Source organism: Lithobates pipiens, unplaced genomic scaffold, assembly GCF_037356315.1.
Source record: "Lithobates pipiens isolate NorthernLeopardFrog02 unplaced genomic scaffold, aLitPip1_a1.2 Scaffold_19, whole genome shotgun sequence".
Taxonomy (NCBI): Eukaryota; Metazoa; Chordata; class Amphibia; order Anura; family Ranidae; genus Lithobates; species Lithobates pipiens.
In genome coordinates, this window is record NW_027507764.1 from 243,331,341 (window position 1) to 243,345,217 (window position 13,877).

The 13,877-nt window shown below is 45.0% G+C and overlaps 1 protein-coding gene across 9 annotated transcripts in view; it reads right to left on the minus strand.

Moving 5' to 3' along the window:
* The window catches only part of CTNND2 (catenin delta 2), a 918,973-nt gene that overhangs the window by 852,926 nt on the left and 52,170 nt on the right, over positions 1-13,877 (minus strand). For all 9 annotated transcript variants that reach the window (XM_077491861.1, XM_077491860.1, XM_077491866.1 and 6 more), the window contains exon 2: positions 12,798-12,854. The gene's annotated coding sequence lies outside the window, so the exon portion shown is untranslated. The remainder of the gene's footprint in view (positions 1-12,797; positions 12,855-13,877) is intronic.

The window sequence follows — 13,877 nt, forward strand, 5'->3', positions numbered from 1 at the left end:
AGGAAGTTCAATAGCCAGTAGCCAATAGCTTCTGTCTCGTAGTTGAATCTGAGCATGCATGATTTTTGGCGTGTCGGAATTGCATGCACACGATCGGAATTACCAATAGAAAGTTTTTCCGTCTGGAAAATTGAGAACATGCTATCAATTTTTGGCTGGTGGAAATTCGGGCAGCTAAATTCCGATCATACCGAGCATACACACGGTCGCATTTTCCGATGAAAATCTCTCATTTTCTGGCCGGAATTCCGATCGTGTGTACGTGGCATCAGAATAGTCCTGTGAATGTTTGTTGATAATTGAATAGGAATTGAGTCTGTCAGAAAAGATCATTTAGATACTCTGTGACCTGAATATAGAGGGCTGCAAGCATGTTTATGAAAACTCTGGGAGCAGAGGATAAGCCAAATGGCAGTGCTACAAACTGGAATTTTCTTTCTCCTACAGTAAAGCACTTGAAGTGCTGATGAGGTGGATAAACTGGAATATGCAGATAAGCATCTGGGATGTCTAAAGCTTTCCATACCTAGATCCCTGCTCAACTGGATGAATCCATGTATGGGCACCCTGCTTGTAAAGAGGTTGATCTACTGATCGACTTCTGTACAACCAACCTGTTGGATAAATGCCCCTCAATCAGCTAGCCATTGCCAGCAGCGCTGAACAGTGTATCCTTATTGGGCAAGAAGAGAGGAGGGGAGGGCAGAGCGGATGCAGTCAACTCTGTAGCTGCAGGATCTGACCTGGAAAGTCAGCACCAAAGCACTGGAATTATAGTGAAAGCTGTACTTCCGGCACTCAGTAAAAATTTTAATTGTACAAAGAAGATGGAATACCCCTCACTGAACTTAATTCCCTTTGGTCAAGCATATTTTAAGTAGTGATTTAATTCCTAAAGTTCTTCTTTAGAGTGCATCTCTAGACAAAGCCTTTTTTTACATTTTGGATAGATTGTGAAACGGTTAAACCCTGTTGCTGTCTGTGTCCCCATCGGGAAAACTCAGCACTCTATTTGTACTGATGGCCCTTGTCACAGAGAAAGAATTTTACAGGTATTTCTAGAATAAGAGGTTAAAGGCATTTTTTTAATGTGGACACCTGTTTCAAGGACAACTGTTTAAAAGGAAAATTAATCTCACTTTGAGAGATTTCATCTAACTTCCTTTTGGGTCTCTGGGGCAGAAAGTGAAAGGGACATTTCACCAATGTCGCACAGGTAGGAGTGTTAACCCTGGGAGGAAGGAAATCTTGCATACTTGTATTGATAGTATAACATATCAAAGCAACAATACAGCTCCAAACTGGGAACAGCACAATCTGCACTTAAACACAACTTATTATAACATTGTTTAAAATTAAGCACAGATTGTGTGAGACACGTTAACTGCTGTTCTCAGTTTGGAGATGTATTGTTGCTTTGATATGTTATACTATCAATAAAAGTATGCAAGTTTTACTTCTTGCATCCATTAGAGTGCTGTATATCATCTTTTTCTTCCTTGTATTACTGACAGCTGCAAACCTGACCAGCACCCTAGGATATACCGAAGGGATGGACATTTAGTGGGTTAGACTGGAGCGGTGTGCATCTATCTGCTTCTCTATTTAGGAGTTTTAACCCTACTCTATTCTTGAAACTATCGATGCTCCCCACTGAGACAACCGCCTGTGGAAGGGAATTCCACATCCTTGCCGCTCTTACAGTAAAGAACCCTCTACGTAGTTTAAGGTTAAACCTCTTTTCTTCTAATTTTAATGAGTGGCCACAAGTCTTGTTAAACTCCCTTTCCGCAAAAAGGTTTTATTCCTATTGTGGGGTCACCAGTATGGTATTTGTAAATTGAAATCATATCCCCTCGTAAGCGTCTCTTCTACAGAGAGAATAAGTTCAGTGCTCACAACCTTTCTTCATAACTAATATCCTCCAGACCCTTTATTAGCTTTGTTGCCCTTCTTTGTACTCGCTCCATTTCCAGTACATCCTTCCTGAGGACTGGTGCCCAGAACTGGACAGCAAACTCCAGGTGCAGCCGGACCAGAGTCTTGTAGGACTATCGTTTTATCTATTGTTTTATCTCTGGAGATGATCCCCTTTTTAATGCATGCCAATATTCTGTTTGCTTTGTTAGCAGCAGCTTGGCATTGCATGCCATTGCTGAGCCTATCATCTACTAGGGCCCCCAGGTCCTTTCCCATCCTAGATTTCCTCAGAGGTTCTCTCCCCAGTGTATAGATTGCATTCATATTTTTGGCACCCAAATGCATTATATTACATTTTTCTACATTGAAGCTTATTTGCCCACCCCATTAATTTGTTCAGATCTTTTTGCAAGGTTTCCACATCCTGCGGAGAAGTTATTGCCCTGTTTAGCTTAGTATCATTCGCAAATACAGAGATTGAACTGTTTACCTCATCCTCCAGGTCGTTTATGAACAACTTAAATAGGATTGGTCCCAGCACAGAACCCTGGGGGACCCCAATACCCACCCCTGACCATTCCGAGTACTCCTATTTTTTGTGATACGGCACTGCGTGTCTTTAACTGACAATTGCCCGATCGTGCGACACTGTACCCAAACAAAATTGACATTCTTTTTTTCCCACAAATAGGGCTTTCTTTTGATGGTATTTGATCACCTCTGCAGTTTTTATTTTTTTGCGCTATAAACAGAAAATAGCGAAAATTTTGATTTTTTTTTTTTTAACTGTTTACTTTTTGCTATAATACATATCCAAAGAAAAAAAAATGTATTCATCAGTTTAGGCCATAATATATTCTTCTACATATTGTTGGTATAAAAAAAAAAAATACAATGGGTATATATTGATTGGTTGGCACAAAAGTTATTGCATCTACAAACTATGGGATAGATTTAGGGCTTTATTTTTTTTTTATTGTTTTTGCTGGTAATGGCAGTGATCTGCAATTTTTAGCGGGACTGAGACATTGCAGCGGACAAATCTAACCCCAAATTACACTTTTTGGGGACTATAAAAATGCACTGATGAATGTAAAAATTACACTGGCAGGGGAGAGGTTAACACTAGGGGGTTTAAAGGGGTTAACTGTGTTCCCTAGGTGTTTTCTAACTGTAGAGCAGATGGGCTGATTGGGACATGACAGAGATCACTGTTTCCGATCACTGGGAACAGTAGATCTCTGTCATATCACCTGTGAGAACAGGGAGATGCCTTGTTTATATAGGCAGTTCTCTGTTCTGCCTGTGTATAAGGCAAACGCGGGCTGCCTGCAGACATTGAGTCTGACCGACCCTGCGCCTGCACGTTCCAGGTACAGCGACAGATTCAGACAGGTATGGCGATTTGTGCAGGAGAGCCGACCTGCTGCAGTATATCTGCATGAGCAGGTCAGCTAGTGGTTAAAGTATAAAGTAAGGCAAGACTTTTTTTTTTTTTTTTTTTTGTTTTGAATAGAGTGGAGAGGGATTAGAATGCTTGTAATTTTTTATTGCTGTCTGTACCCCTGTTAGGCTCTATAGCGATGTCAGACATTGCGTGTAATTTGCACCACACTGCTGTGTAGATCACATGCAATGTCTGTGCAATGTAAATTCAGCCATACAATCATGTCAGGAAAAGAGGACCGTAATCAAAGGAAATGCCCTGGCTATCCTTGATGACCTGTCTCCTGGGACAGAGTCCCAAATCGTTACTCTCCACGTGGAGGACCAAAATGTTCAGGTGCCTGTCTAGCCGTGAAAAACAATGTATCTCAGGAATAACTCTGTGCCACAGCATCCCAGGAACCCCGATCCATCTGACCATGTCCTCCTCTCTGGCAACACCTAACTGCCTGCCACCGGGTCTAACCTCAGCCCCCCAGAACACATAAGAATGTCCCAATATCCAGATGAGACATCGTGGGGAATCTGAAAAGACACAATAACAATCCTGCACCACAGAACCAGATGACAGTCCGTCACACAACAAAAATGTAAAAACAAAAGCAGAAAGACCAGAAAAGACACAACACACAGATTTTTTATGAGGGCATCTCTTTACAGCAATTGGGGCCTAATGTAAATACGATATCTCCTATCTGCCGCTACGCTTTATGATTTCCTCAGGAAGGCCCCACAAGCTGCCTCAGTGGCTGCTCCTATTCGAAAAGAATGTGTCACGTAAGCCCCAGAAACCAATCCCCCTGCCGATAAACATTTTTGGAATACCGCCATGAATTGTAACTTGGAAAGAAATAAGCCATCTACAGTGCCTTGCGAAAGTATTCGGCCCCCTTGAACTTTTCAACCTTTTGCCACATTTCAGGCTTCAAACATAAAGATATAAAATTTTAATTTTTTGTGAAGAATTACCAACAAGTGGGACACAATTGTGAAGTGGAACGAAATCTATTGGATATTTTAAACTTTTTTAGAAAATAAAAAACTGAAAAGTGGTACGTGCAAAATTATTTGGCCCCTTTACTTTCAGTATAGCAAACTCACTCCAGAAGTTCAGCGAGGATCTCTGAATGATCCAATGTTGTCCTAAATGACTGATGGTGATAAATAGAATCCACCTGTGTGTAATCAAGTCTCTGTATAAATGCACCTGCTCTGTGATAGTCTCAGGGTTCTGTTGAAAGCGCAGAGAGCATCATGAAGACCAAGGAACACACCAGGCAGGTCCGTAATACTGTTGTGGAGAAGTTTAAAGCTGGATTTGGATACAAAAAGATTTCCCAAGCTTTAAACATCCCAAGGAGCACTGTGCAAGCGATCATTTTGAAATGGAAGGAGTATCAGACCACTGCAAATCTACCAAGACCTGGCCGTCCCTCTAAACTTTCAGCTCAGACAAGGAGAAGACTGATCAGAGGTGCAGCCAAGAGGCCCATGATCACTCTGGATGAACTACAGAGAACTACAGCTGAGGTGGGAGAGTCTGTCCATAGGACAACAATCAGTCGTACACTGCACAAATCTGGCCTTTATGGAAGAGTGGCAAGAAGAAAGCCATTTCTCAAAGATATCCATAAAAAGTCTCGTCTAAAGTTTGCCACAAGCCACCTGGGAGACACACCAAACATGTGGAAGAAGGTGCTCTGGTCAGATGAAACCAAAATCGAACTTTTTGCCCACAATGCAAAACGATATGTTTGGCGTAAAAGCAACACAGCTCATCACCCTCAACACACCATCCCCACTGTCAAACATGGTGGTGGCAGCATCATGGTTTGGGCCTGCTTTTCTTCAGCAGGGACCTGGGAGACACACCAAACATGTGGAAGAAGGTGCTCTGGTCAGATGAAACCAAAATCGAACTTTTTGCCCACAATGCAAAACGATATGTTTGGCGTAAAAGCAACACAGCTCATCACCCTCAACACACCATCCCCACTGTCAAACATGGTGGTGGCAGCATCATGGTTTGGGCCTGCTTTTCTTCAGCAGGGACAGGGAAGATGGTTAAAATTGAGGGGAAGATGGATGCAGCCAAATACAGGACCATTCTGCAAAACTCCTGTTGGAGTCTGCAAAAGACCTGAAACTGGGACAGAGATTTATCTTCCAACAAGACAATGATCCCAAACATACAGCAAAATCTACAAAGGAATGGTTCACAAATAAACGTATCCAGGTGTTAGAATGGCCAAGTCAAAGTCCAGACCTGAATCCAATCGAGAATCTGTGGAAAGAGCTGAAAACTGCTGTTCACAAACGCTCTCCATCCAACCTCACTGAGCTCGAGCTGTTTTGCAAGGAAGAATGGGCAAGAATTTCAGTCTCTCGATGTGCAAAACTGATAGAGACTTACCCCAAGCGACTTGCAGCTGTAATCGCAGCAGAAGGTGGCTCTACAAAGTATTAACGCAAGGGGGCCGAATAATTTTGCATGCCCCACTTTTCATTTTTTTATTAGTTAAAAAAGTTTCAAAAATCCAATAGATTTCGTTCCACTTCACAAGTGTGTCCAACTTGTTGGTGATTCTTCACAAAAAATTAAAATTTTATATCTTTATGTTTGAAGCCTGAAATGTGGCAAAAGGTTGAAAAGTTCAAGGGGGCCGAATACTTTCGCAAGGCACTGTATGTGGACGAATTAAGCTCCATCCATCCACGGGCGAACGAGCAGAAACTGCGTCATTGCTGTTACCGCACAAAAGTGGGTGTCGTTGCCCTTGACCAGTTCTACGTGTACCCCTCTCCCCAACTGATCCATCTTAGATCGCCTGATCCAAATCTTGACTGACCAGTCAAAGCACTGCACGTCCCCCAACATGAGGCCCCCTAGCACTTTCTTGGAAGGACTTACCAGATCACTGATACAAAAAGCCCCAAAGAAGGCCAACAGAAAGGCCGCTCTAAGCAGAACCCTCTCAAAGCGCGAGGAACATACCCCTTCTATGTTCGCCAGAACCGAACCCAGCACTGAAAAGGAATGCCTGCTGTGACTACCACTACAGTAACCGTTAAGCACCTTGTGACTAGATACCTTGATGCCTGACATGGCCGCCAACAGCCTCCTCCAGAAGACCCGTTCCATGGAGATAATTCTGCTGGCAAAATTCAGCTTGCCTAATAAAGATTGCAATTCCTTCCATCTAATCTTCTGCCATGCTTGACTCACTTCTTGGCTGAGTGCTTTACCAATCTACATTCCATGGGCACAGAATCAATGGTAATTCCAAGAAACACCAGTTCTGTGGCTGGGCCTTCAGCCTTGTCAGCCGCCAATGGAATACCATACACCTCGGCCAGGTTTAACATCCCTAGCAAAACACTGAGACTGACGGCCGAATGCACAGAAAATCATCCAGATAATGGATGACCAAGTTCACACCCGCTACCTCCCTAACTGCCCATTCCAGAAACTAACTAAAGGCCTCAAATAGGGCCCACCAGATGGAACAACCCAATGGTAGGCAGCGATCTACAAAATAAGACCCTTGCTAACAACACCCTAACAAACTGAAACTTTGAGGATGCACCGGCAGCAGTCAACGCAGATTTAATATCTGATTTGGCCATGAGTGATCCCTTTCCATACTTCCGAACCCAAGAGATGGCGGCATGGAACGATGTATAGGTAACTGCACAGACCTGCAGGTCAATACCATCATTCACAGAGCCACCCTTGGGGTAAGAAAGATGGTGACTTATCCTAAACCGCCCGGTTCCTTCTTTGGAACCACACCCAATGGGGATACCACCAGCCCTGGTAAAGGTGGGACAGGAAACCATGCGACCTAAAGCAACTTCTTTAAACAGCTTGGCCGACACCACCTCCTGATGTAAAAGTGCCATGCATAAATTTCTGGAGACGGAAGAAACCTCCCACACTGCACTCGGGATGTGAAACCCTTCCTTAGACCCCGCCACCAAAAGCCCAGCCACCACTCTATCAGGATATCTACCTAGGAAAGGGAGAATCTTTTCCAGCCTCACTGGCGTCGTCCCTTTTTCCACCGGCATCACCAGCATGACCCTTTCCCTGTTTAAAACAGCAGAGTAGGGGATAGGTGCCTCTGCATCCTGAGCACACGAGCTACCAACCCGATATGTCCCCTCATTAAACTGCCAGCAAAACCCCTTCATTCTAGGGGCCGGCAATACAGAGGAGGAAGCACCCCCAACCCCCCTGGAAAAAACGGACCCATAGCCCTGAAAGAAGATATCAACTTCATCCAGAGGCTGATATCTCCACAAACTCATCCTTCCAAATCTTTTCCCGCACCTCCAGCTTAAGGTGCATTCCCAGCAGTCCCTCAAAGCACGCATATACCTTGCACCTCACTGCATCTGCCAAGCGCACCCGTTCAGCGTCCTTATCCTTACTTGCTGCCCCGGTGACTACTCCCATGACATCCTTCTCCGTCTGCATGCCCGCGACCACCAATGATGGCTCCTTCTGAGGGGCAGCACTAACCCTAGCAGGAGACTCCCTAACCTGAGTGGGGAGGGCCTAACTGGGGCAGAACCCCCCTGCTTCATCTTCTAAATGGCGCAGCAAGTCCCGCAAAGAGTCCCAAAGACCCCCATCTCCCCCCCCCAGACTCGGGCACCCCCACCAGACCCTTGGGATCTTGATTACCCCCCCAAACCCCCAATAAGCACCGAAGATACAGAAGCAGTTTGAAATAACAAAGAGGCAACAAACAGTGACTTACCAGGCTGCACTGGGTGGGACGCCCCTCCAGCCGCCGATCCTGACAACCCCGCTGTCTCTAGGGAATCCATTGCCAGCTCCCCTTCCTCTGAACTGCTGTCGGCTCCCTCTGGAAGGACTGCAGCTTGCCCATGGGACCTCCGCCACTGATCTGCTGACCGTCCTCCCCTCCTGGGCACAGCTGGAGACATTGGCTGCGGTGCTCTGGACTCTCCTTGAGGGCACAGGCCTCTGCTACTCCGGCTCCCCTCGCTGACTTCATCAGCCAGTGCCGCTGTCTCAGCCGCCACACAGGTACCACTCTGGCCAGCCCTCCCAGGCTCCGACCTGGAGGCGGGGCCTCCCGAATGACATGATCCACAGGCCACAGAGCCTGCTCCACAAAGTGCCCTATCCACGTTCAGATGGGGGCCACGCCTGGGGACAGGCCAACGACCGCTGAAGACCCTCTCCCTCGCTAGGCTGGCACTCCAGCTGGAGTATCACCAGCCGCATGTACCTGAGCCTGGACGACCAGGTAGGTGACTGTAGCAACCATGAGGTGAGTGTCCCCCCGCGCAGACTCCGCCGTGGACAGGGATTCCTCCCTGGCACCCTCTTGGCGGAAGCTGAGGAATGCTTAGCCAGGGAGGGCTCCCAAGCCGGCACTGAGACCATGGGGTATGTTCCTAGACCTCCCAGCACGTGTAGAGGCAGGCCTTGGCTGAGGGGGGGGTCCTGCCTCACCTTTTGCAGCGATGAGGAGTATTGTTGCTGGACCCAGTCAGGGCCATGGATCTCCACTGCAGCCCAGAGCTGGCATAAAAGCTCCTCCAGCTCACTCATTTTTCTCTCTCCACAGGCAAAAATGCAGCATCTGGCTGGACTGACATTCCACCACCGATTTTCCACCTGCAACTGATGCCTCCTCGTTCCTTCCCAACTATTATCCAGCTCCTCCCCATCTTGCACAAAACTTCTCCAATCAGGTAAGAGCCTGTTTATTCTGACTAAACAGCCCCTCTTTAACCTATTGCAGTCTGTAGTTCCTTCTACCCAGTCATGTATGCCTTGCACTTACACTTCTTTCCAGTGTTGTACATGTTTCACTGGTCACTGGAAGTTCAACATGGCACCCCATGGCAAAAAACAGAATTATTGACCTACATAAAAATGGTCTAGGCCAGTCATCACTAAATGGAAGACCATGGTCTGGATTTGGACCCAGTAACAGTTCTAGCCAGACCGCAGCTTCACCAAATAGTTGCCCGAGTGTCCTCTTTCTGCAGCTGGCTTACCTGCCCCCCTATCATCCTTTATTACATAGGAGAAGTAGTCTGTCCCTTTCATCATCGCAGCACTCTGCGACCGGTCCCCCCATGAATTTTAATTCAGTACCCCTGGCCTAGGCTATAAGAAGATTGCCAAGACCCTGAAACTGAGCTGCAGCATGGTGGCCAAGATCATACAGAGGTTTAACAGGACAGGTCCTACGCATAACAGGCCTTGTCATGGTCAACCAAAGACGTTAAGTGCACATGCTCAGAGTCATATCCAGAGGTTGTCTTTGAAAAATAGACATATGAGTGCTGCCAGCATTGCTGCAGAGGTTGAAGGGGTCAGCATGTCAGTGCTCAGACCATACGCCACACACTGCATCAAATTGATCTGCATGGCGGGCATCCCAGAAGGAAGCCTCTTCTAATGATGATGCACAAGAGAGTGTTGAAGACAAACAGACTAAGAACATGGATTACTGGAACCATGTCCTGTGGTCTGATGAGACCAAGCTAAACTTATTTGGTTCAGATGGTGTCAAGCATGTGTGGCAGCAAGCAGGTGAGGAGTACAAAGACAACTGTGTCTTGCCTACAGTTAAGCATGGTGGTGGGAGTGTCATGGTCTGGGGCTGCATGAGTGCTGCCAGCGCTGGGGAGCTAGAGTTTATTGAGGCAATCATGAATGCCAACGTGTACTGTGACAAACTGAAGCAAAGCATTATCCACTCCCTTTGGAGACTGGGCTGCAGGGCAGTATTCCAACATAACAACCCCAAACACGCCTCCAAGACAACCACTGCCTTGCTATAGAAGCTGAGGGTAAAGGTGATGGACTGGCCAAGCATGTCTCCAGACCTAAAACCTACTGAGCATCCGTGGGGCATCCTCAAAGGGAAGGTGGAGGAGCTCAAGGTCTCTAACATCCACCAGCTGTGTGATGTCATCATGGAGGAGTGGAAGAGGACTCCGGTGGCAACCTGTGAAGCTCTGGTGAACTCCATGCCTAAGAGGGTTAAGGCAGTGCTGGAAAATGATGGTGCCACTGATCACACAAAATATTGACACTTTGGGCCCAATTTGTACATTTTAACTTAGGGGTGTACTCACTTTTGTTGCCAGCATTTTAGACATTAATAGTTGTGTGTTGAGTTATTTTGCGGGGGCAGCAAATTTACACTGTTATACAAGATGTACACTCACTACTGTAACGAAGTGTAATTTCTTCAGTGTTGTCACATGAAAAGATATAATAAAATATTTACAAAACTGTGAGAGGTGTACTCACTTTTGTGAGATACTGTACATAGCACCCTTCACTCAACTCACTCATTGCACCACATACCAAGTTGAGAGCCAAATTAAAGAATCCAGTGCCTGAAGAAAACATTACCGGCTGGCTGCGTTATTGCAGCGTCTGTTTACAGTTCCCAAGATGTACACAAGAGTTAGTAATCCGAAAACTGCTAGTAAACCAAGGAGGCCATAAGCAGTCTAACCTTGACTGAAGTGTCAGGCGAAAGAAGTAAGATATTTTTGGCAAAAAATATAAAAATAAAAAATCATTCTACAAGAGGAGAAGGTGTCCATCACCTAAGGATACTATCAAAAAATGGGACCTCGGAATGGGCGGGGTTATATGAGTGTAAGCCCTTGTACACACGGTCGGAGAATCCGTCGGAATGTGTCCTATCGGACCGTGTTGTCGGATAATCCGACTGTGTGTGGTATGCATCGGACTGATTCCGTCGGAATATCCGTCGGACCCAATTTTCCAACTTGTTGGAAATATTTTCCGTCAAACTGGTCCGATCGGACATACTCCGATCATGTGTAGAGAATTCCGATCGGACAAAGTGCCACGCATGCTCAGATCAAATTCCTACACCAAAGCTATTGGCTACTAGCCTGAACGTAGTCCCGTCGTAACGAAATAACGTCATCACGTTCTGAACGATCGGATTTTCCGACAACTTGGTCTGACCGTGTGTATGCAACAGTTTCGGACACAATTTGTCGGACAAAATCCAACGGATTTGGTTGGCAGAATGTCCGACCGTGTCTACAAGGGCTAAGAGTGGGCAACCCAGCAAAGACTTTTGCCAATGTCCAATCACCTGAGAGTAGCAGCATATAATCTTTGGTCCACAGTCTATAAATTTAGTCCTGTTTCCTCTACTGTTTAATAAAGATACATTTTTATTCAGTAAATAAAAAATAATGTTATATCGTAAACAACCAATTGAACTCATTGGAGAGAGTAAAGCTGCAGCACAGGCAATTTTGTGCATATCCACATTGTGCTGTATCAGTTTGCATGGCCCACCTATTCACTGTCTACTCTGCACTAATTTTAAACCATAGTTACATAGTATAGTTACATAGTAGGTGAGGTTGAAAAAAGACACAAGTCCATTAAGTCCAACCTATGTGTGTGATTATATGTCAGTATTACACTGTATATCCCTGTATGTTGCGGTCATTCAGGTGCTTATATAATAGTTTTTTTTAAACTATCAATGCCCCCCCCCCCCCCGCGCGCTGAAACCACCGCCTGTGGGAGGGAATCCCACATCCTTGCCGCTCTTAGGCTTGATTCACACCTATGCATTTTTAGTGCTTTTTGCATTTTGCAGATTTGTACTACAGAACGTGTTCCATAGGAAACCATGTTAAATGGACTGCATTGGAAATATGCAAAATGCAAAAAGTACTAAAATGCATATGTGTAAATTAGGCCGCGTACACACGCGGGGACTGTTCGGCCAACTTTGTCCGCTGAACAGTGTTTCGGCAAACAGTCCGCTCGTGTGTGGGCTTTCAGCGGACAGTTTCAGCGAACAGTCCACTGAACAAGGTTTTTCGGAAATTCCGAAAAACTATCCGCTGAAACAAAGTTTCAGCGAACAGTCCCCTCGTGTGTAGGCTTGTTCGTCAAACTAAGTTCCGCGCATGCTCAGAAAGGATTTACACGCCGAAAGTTATAATGCAGTGTATAGGACGTCGTATTTTTCGTCCCGTCGTACGTGCCGTTCACGTCATCGCGCACGGTTTCAGCAAACTGTTCGTTCGTCGTGTGTGGCCATGTCCGTCCATGCTAATTTTGAGCGGACTGTTTGCCGAAACTGTTTGACGGACAAAGTTGGGCGAACAGTCCCCGCGTGTGTACGCGGCCTCAGGCCTTACAGTAAAGAACACTCTATGCAGTTTAAGGTTAAACCTTTTTTCTTCTAATTTTAATGAGTGGTGACGTGTCTTATTAAACTCCAAGCATGTTTAATAAGATCCATCCTTCTACTCATAATATATGCTTTAATTACTGGGGCAGTAGCAAGTCTCACAGATACACATAAACCTATGAGTAAATTTACACTTTATATAAGTTTTTGCACACATAATAATGAGCCTACCTTAAAGGGGAACTTCATTAATATAGTTGGGGTCTGGAGACAACTTGCAACCAACAACTGTTGAAACAATGAACACATAATTAATACATATGTAACGCACAGCATATTTTATATAAATTGAGTATTACGTATAATATATATATTATGCAAAACCTTTATCCCAAAAGAAAAATAATTGTTGCTGTAACTGTTTATAAGGTGTTAGCTGGAGTTTGGCTTCAGTTTGTTAGTGTATCCAAATCTGCTAGTCCATCTAACACTCCCCTTCCCCCAAACAAACAATGCTGCTGTTCAAAGGTGTCCCTGTGCTCATTTAGGCCTGATTCACACCTATGCATTTTTAGTGCTTTTTGCATTTTGCAGATTTGCACTACAGTCCATTTAACATGGTTTCCTATGGAACAAGTTCTGTAGTGCAAATCTGCAAAATGCAAAAAGCACTAAAAATGCATAGGTGGGCATCAGGCCCTATTCAGAGTTGGGACACTCTAACACAGGAGGTGGGCTCCCAGCCAGATCACAAGGTGAAAACAGAGGGGAAAAAAAATCTAAAAAAGAAAAAGGAAAGCATCCACCATGTTTAATAATTGGTAAGATGCACTATATTAAGTTTTTGGTTTTCGATTTAATACCGCTTTAATGTATTGCCAGCTTGACAAATTTGGAAAGCCAGATCATTTTTAACCACTTGCTTACTGGGCACTTAAACCCCCCTCATGCCCAGACCAATTTTCAGCTTTCAGCGCTGATGCACTTTGAATGACAATTGCGCGGGCATACAACACTGTACCCAAATGAAATTTTTATCATTTTTTTCCCACAAATAGAGCTTTCTTTTGGTGGTATTTAATTACAGCTGGGAGTTTTATTTTTTGCTAAACAAACAAAAAAAGATGCAAAATAAAAAAAATTTAAAAATCATGTTTAATAGTTTGTTATAAAATTTTGCAAACAGGTCATTTTTCTCCTTCATTGAAGTGCGCTGATGAGGCGGCACTGATAGGCTGCACTGGTGGGCACTGATAGGCTGCACTGGTGGGCACTGATAGGCATAGTTAAGGTGGCACCAATAGGCATAGT